Below are 14,902 nucleotides of genomic sequence, written 5' to 3' on the forward strand. Positions count from 1 at the left end.
ATGATGGTGCAACTTGGGCCAGTGAAGCAACATCCTCCACAACTAGACTGAAGAACAAAAGGACAGCAACTTGTCTGTTCCCGTTCCCCCAATTCCCCCGCGCTGTTCCCCTCCCCCAATTCCCCCGCGCTGTTCCCCTCCCCCAATTCCCCAATAAAATCTTTTAAAAAATAAATAAATAAGTTAAAAGAAATAAGTAAAAATACTAGACTACTTTAATGAGCAAAGCTTATTTATGACTGTATACGTAGCAATGATCTGCCATGATATAGTTAAAGTGGCATGTCCTTGCTTTTGGGCTAGACTCAGGTAGTGTTCCATTTAACGACTGCAGGTGCAGCCAACATTGTCTTGGCAAAAGTAATGTGAACGTCAGGGGTGGGAGAAAGAGACAGAAACAAAAATGGTTGTGTGCAGGAAGACTATGTCTTGTCCCCCTGTCTCTCACTCCATACCCCTTGATTTGGGGGCCGAAGGAAGTGTGCTGTATAAAAGAAAAAAATCAGAAATAAACATGGATAAAAAAGCTCTCTTTCACTTTAGGATATCCTAACAAACACTGAAGGATTCCACAGAGGTGAACTGCAAAGCTGGGGAACAACAGAGAAACCTTTTACCTTATGCTGTCTGTACACCAAATTTGCGTTTCCTACAAGTATTACTTATCTTAAAAATAAATTAAAATTAAAAATCACCGTAATTCAACCACCAATAATATTTTGGTACTTTTTTTATCATGCAGTTTAGTTTTATATGCTGTCATTAACATTATATTTCCTACATATTAAAAAGTCTCTTTGAAAGTGATTTAAACAAATATATTTTAGCACATGGATGCCGCTTATTTTTTATATTACAGAAAATACTTTGATAGACATTCGTATACTTGTACATATCTAATTATTTCCTTTGGATAAGCACATTACAAGGTCAAAAAATATAGAGCTCTTGAAATATATGGTAAAAGCCCTTTCATATAATGTGACTGGGGGTGGTGACTGGTCACAAAATCATTTAAAATGAGAATTCCTTTTTTAAAACAGATGTACATGTACCTTAAATATTTTCATTCAAGATCTAAAACTCATGTATATGCATCACCTATGACTTCTACTTTGGGTTTCTTTAAAGTGGCTCAATAACTTAATGATACTCACAAAGCATTATCAATGCAAAATCCTAAATGGTTATAGCTTTACTTCACTTCTCTTTAGCTTTCTAGCCTACACTGAATTTGATAGGAAGTTTTTGAGTCACTTGCCTTCATCTTAAGTTGTTATACTTACTAAACTAGGTAACAATGTAAGCTTGGCAAATGTGGCAGAGATGGACAGCTGTCCTCCAGATCCAGATTCCTGCCAACAGCAGTAAGAATGGCCACTATCAGCACGCTTGATAACAGGTTTTGTATTATCATTTTTTTACCTTTGAAAATATGATAGAGAATAAACAATAACATGTTTTAGTTTGCTGCTCAAAGATTTAACATGAAGTTGCCTGTTCTCATATGATTAAATAGTAAGGACTAGGCAGCATGTTGTAATGGGAAACACAAGACATGGAGTCAGGCCTCCTAGGTTTGAGTCCTGCTTTAAAAGCATTTACTAGTTATGTGATATTAAGCAAGTTATTTAACCTCCTATTTTCAGAGTAGTGTTGTGAAGATTAAATAAAATAATCTACTTACCACGATGTTTGATACATGGTTAATCACTCTGTAAATGCTAGCTATTATTAAGTTATATATAATACATAACTAAACATCACTAATGAAGCAAGTTGCCTTTAGTGTAAAAAACATGATTTGTGATGTCAGCAAATTCTAGTACCAGTTCCTAAATTTGTTATATGTTTCTTTGTATGTGCACATGGAGCATGAGGGACAAATGTTCTTTCTAAAAAGTTACCATGGTATTACAGTTGAATCTTTTTTTCCTGTTTATTTTTCTACAGCATTAAGGATGAATCATTTCTTTAGCTTATATTTCTGTAATGACTTTCTACAGTAAAAATATTTACATTTCAAATAAAAGGATTAAGTTTCTTTTTAATGTAAGAGGACAATACACCAATAGGAAATAAAGTTTCTTAAGCCTTTGAAACACACAAATTCTTAAGTTATGTAAAAGAACACAAAATAATTGTAAAATTATAAAATTCTGTGACCTTATTCACTTTAAGGTAGAATTCTTGGTTATATACAGCTACATCATAGCAAGTAGTAGTTTCCTGCCTCATTTCTGTTCATACCCTTAAACTTCCCAACCTTTCCTGTTGTAAAATTCTCACTATCGCATGGTTTACAGTGGAAGAAACACAAGCAATTAAAATACAATATATGAAGAATGGTGATATCCCTGATGATTTTGATTTATCTAAAGAGCTTAGAAAAAAAAGTGCTTTATGAGTTAAAACTATGAAGCAAAGATATTTAGTTATTTTACAGAGAGTAACAGTTTTTAGTACAGTGGGACTCACCCAGTGATTCTCAATGAGTGTTTCTATTCTGCTAAATTTTAATCAATGTGTAAAATTTATTTTCATAACTATTACAAGAGTGTTCAAAACAAATGTTGGGCTGAAAAATCATGTGACCCAGTATTGAGCAGGTACAACTTATCACTAGAACTGGAAAAAAGAAAACATACTTTAAAGTCAAGCCAGATTGAAAAAAAGATTACATGATTGCCTAAGTGAGGAATTTCTTTCTTAGGTGTATTTGGGCAAGGGGTGGGGAGGGGAGTTAGGAAGGCAAATACTTGTACTCAAAAAACCACAAAGTCAATGGTATGTTAACTGTGCTTTTTATAAACTATTTGAGACACTATTACACCAGTAATGATACATTCTATTGACTTGTTTAGTTTTGTTGGAGCCTTTTAATCCCTTCTAGATTCTAATCTAACTGAAAATTAACATTTTGAAAGAATGTGTCAGATGGGGCATAAACTCGGGGGAGGTGAACAACATGAAGAATAAAAAGAGAAGCACAGAAACAAATACAGTCAGTGCTTATTCGTGCATTATCCAAGGAAAGGGTGCCCCATCAAGTTACCTGGATTCTCTTGTACACTTGCTAGGTTTATTACTATTGAGGAAATGAATTTACCAAGTTAACAGAGCCTGATAATCATTAAATATCCAAATCACAGGGCCGGCCAAGTGGCTCAGCTGGTTAAGAGCTCACTCAAGAGTTTGAGCTCTGAGCAACAGCGGTTCGATGCCTGGCCCGAGCTGAGCAGCCACTGAGCTGCCAATAGGTGGCAGGATGGCTCAGCTTTAAAAAAAAAATCTAAATCATAAAACTAAACCCCCTTAATTTGATTCCATGTTCAGATCAACTCAGAACCCTTAGTACCTGGAATGAACCCTGAGGTTATTTTTATCGGCTGAATGACTCATCATATCACCCTCTCTTAATTCAGTTTTCCATGGAAGGCTGGTTTGAGAAATAATATCAAATTCAGCAAAACAAGCCAAGCATGAAAAGACAGATTTCAGCGAGTACAATATGATGATACAACACTTCAATCAATTAGACCAAACTGAATTCCAACTTTCTTATGACTAAGTCACCCTGAAATAAAATTTACAAAATTGACACTACACCATCACTTCCTCAGTTTTAATAACTAAGTCCACTGAGTGAGTATACTATTGTACATTAAGGAATTGGGAAAACAAAGTTAACCAAATTCTGAGAGCTAGGTGGGTGTTTATCATCAACTTTATCAGTAGTTTTGAACCAAAAGGCTTAACTTTTGCAGTGACTTTATGCCTGGAAAAGGGGGGACAAGGTGCTGAACAGCATGCTATCCCTGAGGTAAAAACAAAATGTGTACGTGGGTGATTGCTTATATATTCACTGAATGTCTTTGGAAGGGTACACAAGAAACTGGGGACAAATGTTACTTCTAGAGAGAGGATATATGTGGCTGGGGGATGAGGTGAGAGGAAGATGTTTCCCTCTTGGACTTTTTGAATTCTGTATCTAAATGCAAGTATTACATTTCAACTAAATTAAAATGTATTAATAGTATATTATACAGCTCTTTTAATTAAAATTTATTCAGGTGACAATGGGTAGTAAAGTTACATATGTTTCAAGTGTACAATTCTGTAATACATCATCTATATATCATGTTGTGTGTTCACCATCCAGTCAGTTCTCCTTCCATCACCATATGTTTGATCCAGTTCATCCTCATCTCCCATCCCCCTCCATGTTTTCCCTCTGGTAACCACTAAAAACTATTGTCTGTGTTTATGAGTTTTTGTTTCTTTGTCTTGTTCCTTTGGTGCTTTCAGTTTTATATCCCACATATCAGTGAAATCATATGGTTCTCAATTTGTTCTGACTTATTTTGCTTAGCATAATAATCTCAAGATCTATCCATGTTGTTGCAAATGGCAGTATTTCATCTTCTCTAATGGCAGAATAGTATTCCATTGTATATATATACCACATCTTCTTTATCCAATCATCTACTGAAGGACACTTTGGTTGTTTCCATGTCTTGGCCACTGTAAATAAAGCTGCAATGAACATCGGAGCACATATATCTTTAAGGATAAATGTTTTCAGATTTTTGGGGTAGATACCCAAGAGAGGGATTGCTGGGTCATATGGTAATTCTATTTTTCATTTTTTGAGGAACCTCCGCATTGCCTTCCATAGTGGCTGCACCAATCTGCATTCCCACCAACAGTGTATGAGAGTTCCTTTTTCTCCACAACCTCTCTAACACTTGCTATTATTTGTCTTGTTGATGACAGCTTTCTAACTGGTGTGAGGTGATATCTCATTGTGGTTTTATTTGCATTTCTCTAATATTAGTGATGTTGAGCATCTTGTCATATGTCTGTTGGCCATCTGTATGTCCTCTTTGGAGAAATGTCTATTCAGGTCCTCTGCCCATTTTTTAGTTGAATTGTTTGGGGTTTTTGTTGTTGTTGTTGAGTTGTATGAGTTCCTTATATAGTTTAGATATTAGCCCCTTATCGGAGGCGTTGTTTGCAAAAATATTCTCCCATTCGGTTGGTTGCCCCTTTATTTTGTCGATGATTTCTTTTGCTTGCAGAAGCTTTTTAGTTTGATATAGTCCCATTCGTATACAACTCTTCTTAAATGGTTACATAAACACTTTAATCTTTGGGAAAACTTAAAGAGTTTCTTAAGCCAACTAGATGATTATCTTAGCATGTTCTGGTAAATATCCCTTACTCTCTCTCTGTTAGAATATTCGGTATTTTTTCTGGGAATATTCAAATGGAAAAATATTCCAACCCTTTCTAATTGTCTTCTTAAACTCAGAAATGGAAAATATACATACATACATATTCAAAACAATCTCACCTTAAGGATCTATTTTGACCCCTTGTTTATCTACTAAACAAGTAGATAACAAGTGTTTCTTTTTTTTTAAGATTTTTTAAAATTATTATTGGGGAATTGGGGAAGGGGAACAGCCAAGTTGTTGTCCTTCAATCTTAGTTGTGGAGAGCACAGCTAGCAGAGCTCCAAGTCCAGTCACCATCCGGCCACCTGTTGGCAGCTTTGCAGCTGCTCAGCTCAGGATGCCCTGATTCAATCTTAGTTGCAGATGGGCGTAGCCCACCATCCCATGCAGGAGTAAAACTGGAAACCTTGTTGCTAAGAGCGCATGCTCTAACCACTGAACCATCTGTCTGCCCTACGGCAGCTCAGCTCAAGGTGCTGTGTTCAATCTTAGTTGCGGGTGGGCATAGCCCACCATCCCACGCAGGAATCAAACTGGCAACCTTGTTGTTAGGAGCATGTGCTCTCACCAGCTGAGCCATCCTGCCGCCTGTTGGCAGCTGAGTGGCAGCTCAGCTCAGGCACAGCTCACTGGCCCATGTGGGAATCGAACCTGCGACCCTGTTGCTCAGAGTTCATGCTCTTAACCAACTGAGCCACTTGGCTGGCCCCTAACGGTATTTCTGATGGTTTCAAGATAGATACTCTATCTCTGAAAGGATATATTAATAAGATATACGACTCTCAAAAAGACAAGTTAATATAAACTAGTTTTAACACTCTATCTTCATGATTTGGACTAAGGTTATCAATCTATAACACTGGTGCCTAATTTTGCAGTATCTGAAGTCAACAAGGTGAGGTATACCTGAAGACCCTGAACTAAGGGTAAATTGCCCTTTGAGAATTAAACAAATAAATCAACAAAAGATTATGGTAGAGTTCTTTTATAACAATAGGTCTTAATCTTTCTTTTACTCCAATGCTTAAATTGAGGATTACTGCACATCCCTATCAGTTACACTGGTTTGTTATCACTCTATCTCCTGGGCTGAAATCAGAATATATATTGAAGTTTGAATACTCCCTTCTTCAGCAGAGAAGTTATACACTACCTTAGGGGGTTTGATTCCCAGGTCCAAGACTTAACTGTAACTAAATTTAACATATTAACATTTTTTTAAAAAAAATAGCTCATCTTAATGTTTCCCCTAAAGTCTGGAATCATTTCTCCAAATGCCTACAAGTTAGCTCCACATGGATGTCTAACAGTCATCTATTCTTGAACTTAACATATTGAAAATAGAATCTGTAATTAATTCACCCTCTCAAATCTGCTCCTCCCAACTGTTCCTAACAGTAAATACAACCATCATCCTCCCAGTTGCTCAAGCCCAAAACAAAGGATTCATTCTTGATTTCTCTTTTCCTAAATTCCTCACATCCAATCCATTGACGCTCCTTTTATAATATATTCCTAAATTGTCCAATTCTCACCATTTCCATTACCACCATCCTGGACCAAACTACCATCATCTTTTCCTTGAACTATAATATCAGTTTCCTCCTAAATGCTCCAGCCACTCTGGCCCTCTGTCCTTAAATATGCCAAGCTCATTTCCATTGTGTGGTCACGCCATTCCTTCTGCTTAAAATATTCCTCCCACATTCTCTCAGGGCTACTGCTTCTCAGCTCAAATGTCACCCACCCAAGAGGATTTTCCTGACCACCCAATCAAGAATAACCCCACCCTTACCTCCAATCATTCTCTATAGCAGTACCTTGGTTTTTTTTTCTCTCCATAGCACTTATCATTATGTGAAATTAGCTTGCTTATCTGCTTATTGTCTGTGTCCTCCCACTAGGCTATGAGCTCCACAAAAGCAGGAACCATGTTCATTGTATCTAGAATAGTGCCTGACTTATAGTTAGTGTGTGCTTAATAAACAGCTGATGAATGAAGGAACATATCAAAAGGGCTGTGTCAACTGTAAAAGATAATGGTCAATCAGGGGAGAATAGTAACAAAATATTAAAAAATATTAATGGGCGAGTGCCCAACATTGGTAAACATTAAAACTCTGCCATGATATCCAGCTCTCCTTTCAGATACATGATAGGTTTACACTTACCCATCATCTTGAAGTTAGGCATGGTCATGTGACTTGTTCTGGCCAGTGAAATATAAGCAAAAATCTTTAAGATCCTCTTTGTGTGATTCACTCCTATTACCTTCCCAAGATCATAGTAACCAGCAACAGTCCAGAGGTTAAGGTTCCATCTGTCCACATTCCTGAGCAAGGACAACATAGAACGGAGCCTCCAGACAACTCACATGTACCACGAATTGAAGAGAAATAAACCTTTGTTATTATAAGCCACTGAACTTTGGGGGTTATTTGTTACTGAAAAATAACCGAACCCATCCAGACCGATAAACCATCCAAGCAATGTTGTGGGCATAGAATGATGTAGTCAGCCTCGCTAAGTAGTCAACTGATGCCACTAAATATACATACTTAATTTCCCTGTGATTATTACTTAATTTCCAAATAGGTCTACCAACAAAGAGAGAAAAAATTGTTCATATGGAGTTTTAAGTATACTGTCCCTGATGATATTTTTCAGTAAATTAATAATTCACCCAAATTATGAATGCCACCCTATACAGGCTCCTTGAGAAATAGTCTGCCAGCCTTTCCTTATCTGGAAACTACTTTCTAGGTGAGAATAGCTATGCTTTTTGTTTTATTATTATCTATACCAACTATTCAATAATTAAATACTTACTGAGTCCAGGTCACTGTAGAAGAAATAGACTAGAAAGGTAGATTGGCTAAAATGCAGAGAATGCTGGGTCAAAAATCTGGACTTTATTTTGCAGACAAAATAAACTTACTGAGAAGCTCTGTATAGGACTCATACAACTGAAAACTATTCTTGAAAATCATTTTATATGGCAATTGTAGAATCAGGATGACTAGAACAGGAAGGCCAAGAATACTAGTTTCCAATAGGTGTGACATGAATCCTCCATAGATGAATGACCAAAATTTAAATTTATTTTTGCTACAACACTAAACATACTGCTAATGGTGATATTAAGAGATATAGAGAATGGGGAGGGCATAGGTTTTTGCAAATAAGAGTAAAAGGCACACTGAATAGTCAAGCTGGCACCAAAGTAAGACTTTGTGAGTATGAGGGGTGATCAGGGTACCAATTACTTAATAGTTCTGAAAGGCAACCAAGTGAAAAGTGGACAATTTACTACCACTAGGAGGTATTTTTATGTTGTAGGAATGACTGGGTTGTAATCAGATTTGTTTTTATTCTGAGTTCTTTCAAGGTGCTCTGAGCATCTATGTAGTACTCTAAGGAGTTTGTTTTTCCCTCAACAACAACCCATTCCTTCATTCCTTCATTCATCCAACAAATATTAAGTACATGTGACAGGCTAATTACCATTCTAGGCACTGGGGAAACATCAGTGAACAAAACAAAGATCTCTGCCCTCCTGGAGTGTATGTCCTAGTGGCATTTAAATTTCATTCTAAAACTTCTAGAATCCTATTATACTGGAGTAGCTTTTAGAAATGCCTTTGGAAGAAATAATCTATGATTAATTCACACTAAGATGTGAAGGACTGATAGTCTCCCTAGAGCTAATTACCCTTGACAAGTAAATACTTCACAGATTCATAGGCTCTTAGAGTTGAAAAGGACCTTGGAGATAATTTCAATTTACAGATAAGATTAAGGGATTTGACCAAGAACACTCAGTCACTAATAGGAGAGCCAGGCTTAGAACTGTGACTTCCTCCAGTGTAAGTGCCTTTCCCATATAACATATTGCTACCTGTTTTAAGATTATACTGGTGAGAAGAAGAAATGCTAGAATAGGCATTCATGATTCATACACAGGTGGTAAGTTCCTGTATGACTTGTTCAAGGCAAAAAGAAATTCAGGCAGTGTGTAAAACTGAAGGAGAGAAAGGTGGTTGGTTATAGAAGAGGCAAACGGGGGTGGGGGGCACGGACAGACGGATGAATTTCAGAAGACCCTTTCTCCGCTCTCTCTACCTTCACTGTGTCCCAAGAACAAAGGAAATATAAAACTTCTCCAAAGTTAACAGATACTAGCTATTGGAGAGAAGATATTTGGAGATGAGCACAAAGTATTTAGTAAGCACAGCATTTGAATCCAACAATGTCAAATAATATCCTATCCAATTTGAAAAGTGTATGTTCCCAGTAAAAGTACCATTTGTATTAGGTTTAAGGGTTTGTTTGTTTTTTAAATTTACTTTCCTAAATACATTTTCCAGAAGTATCAACTTTACTGGTATAGATCAACAAGCATAATGGTTGATAAAACAGCAATGTAATATTGACCACTGTGATGTTATGAGGCATCCCATTACTGGGCAAGCTTTTTTAAAGATAACTCCTTCTCCCCACTCACCTCTTGCTTATAAACTGTAGCAATCAATACATTTAAAAATTCCAAACTAGTCATTTAATCTTTCAAAGTAAAGATCCATCACCAACAATCTTGAGCCTTATTTAGTATTCTAGTAGAAAATATATTTTTAAAAAGCTTTCCAAGAAGAATGGGGAAGACTTTGCTAAGAAAGAGCTGAAAGAAAAGCTTAATACAAAAAACAAAAAGTTAAAAAAAAAAAGAAAAAGGAAAGGAAAATCAAGTAAGATTAATTATAAGTTTTAAGAAGAATATGAGCTGATCGGTATCAAAGATCCTCATTAAAAGCTCATTATGTTCTAAGTATAACTATTGCACTGTGTTGTACAGCTGACACTAATTCTAAAAAATGTGTATTTCATAATAAAAAATAATTTAATTTAAAAAAAAGCTCATTATGGTCTGCCTTAAGAAAAGATAAAATTGTACCATTTTGCAACAACATGGATGGATCTTAAGATTACTATGTTAAGCGAAATCAGTCAGACAGAAAAAGTCAAGAACCATATGATTTTACTGATATGTGGGATATAAAACTGAAAACAACAAAAGAACAAGACAAACAAATGAAGAAACAAAACTCATAGACAATAGTTTAGTGGTTACCAGACAATAGTTTAGTGGTTACCAGAGGAGGAGGGAGGAGGGGGATGGTAGATGAGGGTAAACGGGATCAAATATATATGGTGATGGAAAGAGAACTGACTCTGGGTGGTGAACACACAATGTGATATATAGATGATGTATTACAGAATTGTATACTTGAAATCTATGTAATTTTACTAACAATTGTCACCCTAATAAACATTAAAATAAATAAATAAATAAAAGCTCATTATGTGTCTCTGTGGATGGCAGTTTACATACCTAAAATTAAAAGGGTTCTGAGAATCCAAATGTGTTTCAGTAGCTCCACCATTCTTTTAGCTTCCCAGGCTTAAAACCTTGGAGAGGGCCGGCTGAGTGGCACATTGGTTAGGAGTTGACTTGGGACACCAGCTCTGAGCAGCAGGGTCCCGGTTTGGATCCCACATGCTGGCCAGTGATACTGCGCCCTCTACAGCTAAGATGGTGAACAACAGCTCGACCTGGAGCTGGGCTGCCATGAGTCACCAGCAATGGCGTAGGCTGCAGTGGAGCTGGCCAGGAGCGGGTGTCAGCTTTTGTGAGCCACCGTGAGCGGCCGTCCAATGGCCAGGGACCAGCTGCCTCACCCGGGAAGAGCGCAATGATAATACCAACATGGGCCAGTGAAGCAACGTCCTCCACAACTAGACTGAAGAACAAAAGGACAGCAACTTGTCTGTTCCCCTTCCCGGATTTCCCAACACTGTTCCCCTCAGTAGACTTTTACCTCCGCTGTTTTCTATAGTTAATAAGTCATTATTTCTTCCTTCAAAATGTCTCTTGAATACAAAGCAAAATTCCCAATGTCAAAAGAATACATACAAAAAACAAGCACTGATCATTAAAAAGTTAAGTTTTTCAAAGAATGAGAAATACTCAGTATATGCTGAGTCAGAAAAAAAAAAAAGACCCAACCAACACAGGGAGAAAAAAAATGCATAAACCTAGTTTTATAAAAAGGAAAATAATTATCAGCATAAAAAAAGATTTGAAAGGAGCCACTACATGAAATGTTAACAGTTGTTCTTTGTGTGGTGGGTTTGATAACTGGGTTTTGTTTTGTTTTCACACTTTCTCTACATTTCCTATAATGAACATGCACTATTTTCAAACTTAGAAAAATTTTATTTAAATAATTATCTCATTTTACCACTTCTTTTCCATTCTCATCGCTCTCATCCTACCTCTTTACAGTCATCTCTCCCTTAGCTCAAGACTTCAACAACAACCTCTTTCTTGAGATTTCTGAGCCAGCTTCTCCCCAAGTTTAACACTGCTTGTACTCATGCTCCTAAAAGTCATCATTCATACTTATCTACAGTACATGGAAGCAGAGCTGGCCATAGAAACAATCAACTTAAAACCGTTTCTCAATCTCAGGACCACTGACATTTGAGGCAATTATTTCTTATGAAAGGGCTGCCCTATTGGAAGATGTTTCGTAGCGTTCCTGGCCTCTATCAATTAGATGTTAGTAGCACCTCCCACCCCCAGCTGCGCCATTGCCAAATATCTTTTGCCCCCAGTTGAGAACCATCCATTTAAAAGTTTTAAAACTTCCAAAATCATATCTCTGTCTGCTCCTATACATATATATATCAAACCTAAACTTCTTTGATATCTATCTTATACAACCCTCCTCATAGTCTTGCCCACATCTTATTTTTCTCAATAGGAACTTTCCAAATAGACCAGACTTAGTGTTCTCTAGAAAAATCATTTTCATTCTCAATCCCAAATCTTTGAATAGCTGCCTCACTGAAATTCCCCATTCATACTTCTATTCAATGGTCTATATCCATCCTTCAGTTGTCTGTTCTTTGCAGAAGCTTTACTGATTTGCTCAGTTCGGCTCAACATACACCCACTGAACTAATGAAGAGCATCACATGTATATATTTGTTTGTTCATTTGTTAATCTCACATCCCAAACTAGACTAACCTCCCCTCAAGTCTGTTGCTCAGGCACATTTCTGTTGCATAGCCATTGGGCATAGAGGCAGTCAAAAGCTTGATAACTGATGAATGAATTTAAGCGTTCCGCTGTAAACAGTGTAAACTGACGTTTTCTTATTAAATGATTTTGCTTTTGAACCTTATTTCTTGTCATGGAGCTATTACTTAAGTATAATCATTCCAGGTACATTGTAACCACTCAGTAAGTTTTCAGAATGAAAACATTAACATATAATGGTATATTTTAAGGGATACAAAGGTTTTGAACTGTTCTCTACATTTCCAGGAGCTGATACAAAGGAATTAAAACTTTAAACTACAACACAAACTTTAAGAAGTCCATTAATCTTAAAATACCCAACGGATTTTTTTGCTCAGCGCACAAAACTTAAAGTATGGTCAACAAGAGCAGACAACTTGATTTTATAATGTGTGAGTATTATGTGTACACAAAAACACCTTACACATGTATTACGTCCCCAGTTGAGACAAGTAAAATAAATGAAAGCACTTTGTGAACTAAAAAGAGCCACATACAAAAAAGGCAACAGAGTAGCATAGTTAAAAGCCTGGAGCCAGCCTGCTTGGGTCCCAATTATACTAGCTGTGTAACCTTGTATGCTACTTCTCTGTGCCTCAGTTTCCTCCTTGTCAAATGGGGATAATAGTATCTGTTCCAAAGCAAAGCTCTCAAAACAGCGCTTAGCATATAAAAAGGACAAAATGATTATTAACCATTGTTATTATTACAATGCTAGTTATTAGCCAAGTAAAAGCCTCAATGAATCAAGTTCTAATTCAACTGTGAAGCTGGTTTTACAAAAAGCAAGATAAACGATTTTATACAAGTTTAAGCGACTGTGTGGAACAGTTTCTCAGAATTTTTGTTAGTCCTAAACTGGTGATTATTACAGAATTTGTTACAGTTTGTGTTTTGTTTTGTTTTTAATCTGCAAAGAAACTGACATAGACATCTCCGTTTTCAAGGAGCTTTACAAGCCCCAAGAGAACAAATCAACTCTTTCTCTCCATATTTAAGCCTATTTAAGAGCGCAGTACTGTTACTGAACAGCTTTTCAGAAACTACAGTGAGGTTTTTAAAGTTGTAATCAGCAATTCTTATGCAGTTCTCAAGTATTTTTTGTCCCGCTCAACAAAAGCTTATCTGTCAGGGAACCAAGGACCCGTCAGAAAATAAGGAAATACCACGGCCAGGCCCAGGCGGCTCTCGGGAAAACCTGTCCTCAAACAGATCGCCTCACGCGCCCCGTCCTTCCCCCTCCCCGGGGTGCAGATGTCGGCTCCACCCGAAGATAAATAAATGACAGCACGTTCGGTCCACGCCTCTCCCGGCCCGGACCCCTCGCGCCCTCTCACGCCTGCCAGCGCCCGCAGCCCCCACCGTCCTAGCCGCGGCCGGGCAGAGGGTTTCACCCCGGCGACGGCGACCTCGCCGCTCCGCCCCACGACCCACCCCGGCAGCCCAGCGGAGGGCCGGGCCGAGCCGAGGCGGCCGCGGGGCCTGAGGGTGGGCCCCGGACACGGCCAGGCCCGAGGAAGCGTCCTGCCCCCCGACAGGGCAGCTGCGGGCGCGGGGCTCGCACAGGCCCGGCCGTCACTTACCGGCGCCTCATGGTACCGCGGCGCCTCAGCTCAGTCCTAGCGCTGACGAACTGCGCCCGGAAGCCTAGAGAGTCCCTCGGCTCCCGGGCCGAGCCCCACTCAGGGCCATTCAAACGCGGCCGCGCGCGCGGCCCGCCGGGATTGCTCCCCCTTGAGCGATTCGCAGGCTCCACCCAACGCTGGCCCCGCCTCACTTGGGTCGCGCAGGAGGGAGGGGGAAGAGGACGTGTGGCCACAGTGCCCCCTGGTGGCCACAGGAACGTACGGTAGTTTTGCTGCTGCACCAGGACCTGAGGGTGATAAAGGACAACCCTGCGCTAGTGACCGGCTAGTGGGGGAGAGCGAATCTTAAGTGTTGTACCAGGAGGTTCAAGCAATCAGCTATAAAAATATGGCGCAGGAAGTGATGTATTCACTCCCGTTTAGATGCAATAAGGCGAAGTATTTAAAAGCATGGACTCTGGGGCTGGCGCAGTTGGTTGGAGCAGGGGTCTGAGCCAACGAGGTTGCCGGTTAGATTTCCACGTGGGATGGTGGGCTGTGCCCCCTCCCCCACCCCTGCAACTAGATGGAAAGCAGCAGTCGGACTTAGAGCTGAACTGTGCCTGCCACGATTAAGATTGAAGGGCAACAACTTGACATTGGACTAATGGGTCCTGGAAAAACAATGTTCCCTTCCCCAACTCCCCAACACTGTTTCCTTCCCCAATTCCCCAATAAACTCTTAAAAAATAAATAAATAAATAAATAAATAAATAAATAAATAAATAAATAAATAAAAGCATGGATTCTGGAGGTATGTGGCCTTGGGCTATGTGACCTTGGGCAAGTCATATAAATTCCTGTGTGCTTAGGTTCCCCCATCTGTAAAATGGGGATAGTAGTAGCTGCCTCGTCATTGTGAGGATTAAATAAGTTAATAAATATAAAATGC

General features: G+C 38.7%; 1 protein-coding gene across 1 annotated transcript in view; it reads right to left on the reverse strand.

The window, feature by feature from the left end:
* Nucleotides 1-14,114, reverse strand: part of KATNBL1 (katanin regulatory subunit B1 like 1) — a 45,451-nt gene extending 31,337 nt beyond the window's left edge. Inside the window, exon 1 of the mRNA XM_019627221.1 lies at nucleotides 13,969-14,114. The gene's annotated coding sequence lies outside the window, so the exon portion shown is untranslated. The remainder of the gene's footprint in view (nucleotides 1-13,968) is intronic.
* Between the last annotated feature and the right edge of the window lie 788 nt (nucleotides 14,115-14,902).

This window comes from Hipposideros armiger, unplaced genomic scaffold, assembly GCF_001890085.2.
Source record: "Hipposideros armiger isolate ML-2016 unplaced genomic scaffold, ASM189008v1 scaffold_724, whole genome shotgun sequence".
Taxonomy (NCBI): domain Eukaryota; kingdom Metazoa; phylum Chordata; class Mammalia; order Chiroptera; family Hipposideridae; genus Hipposideros; species Hipposideros armiger.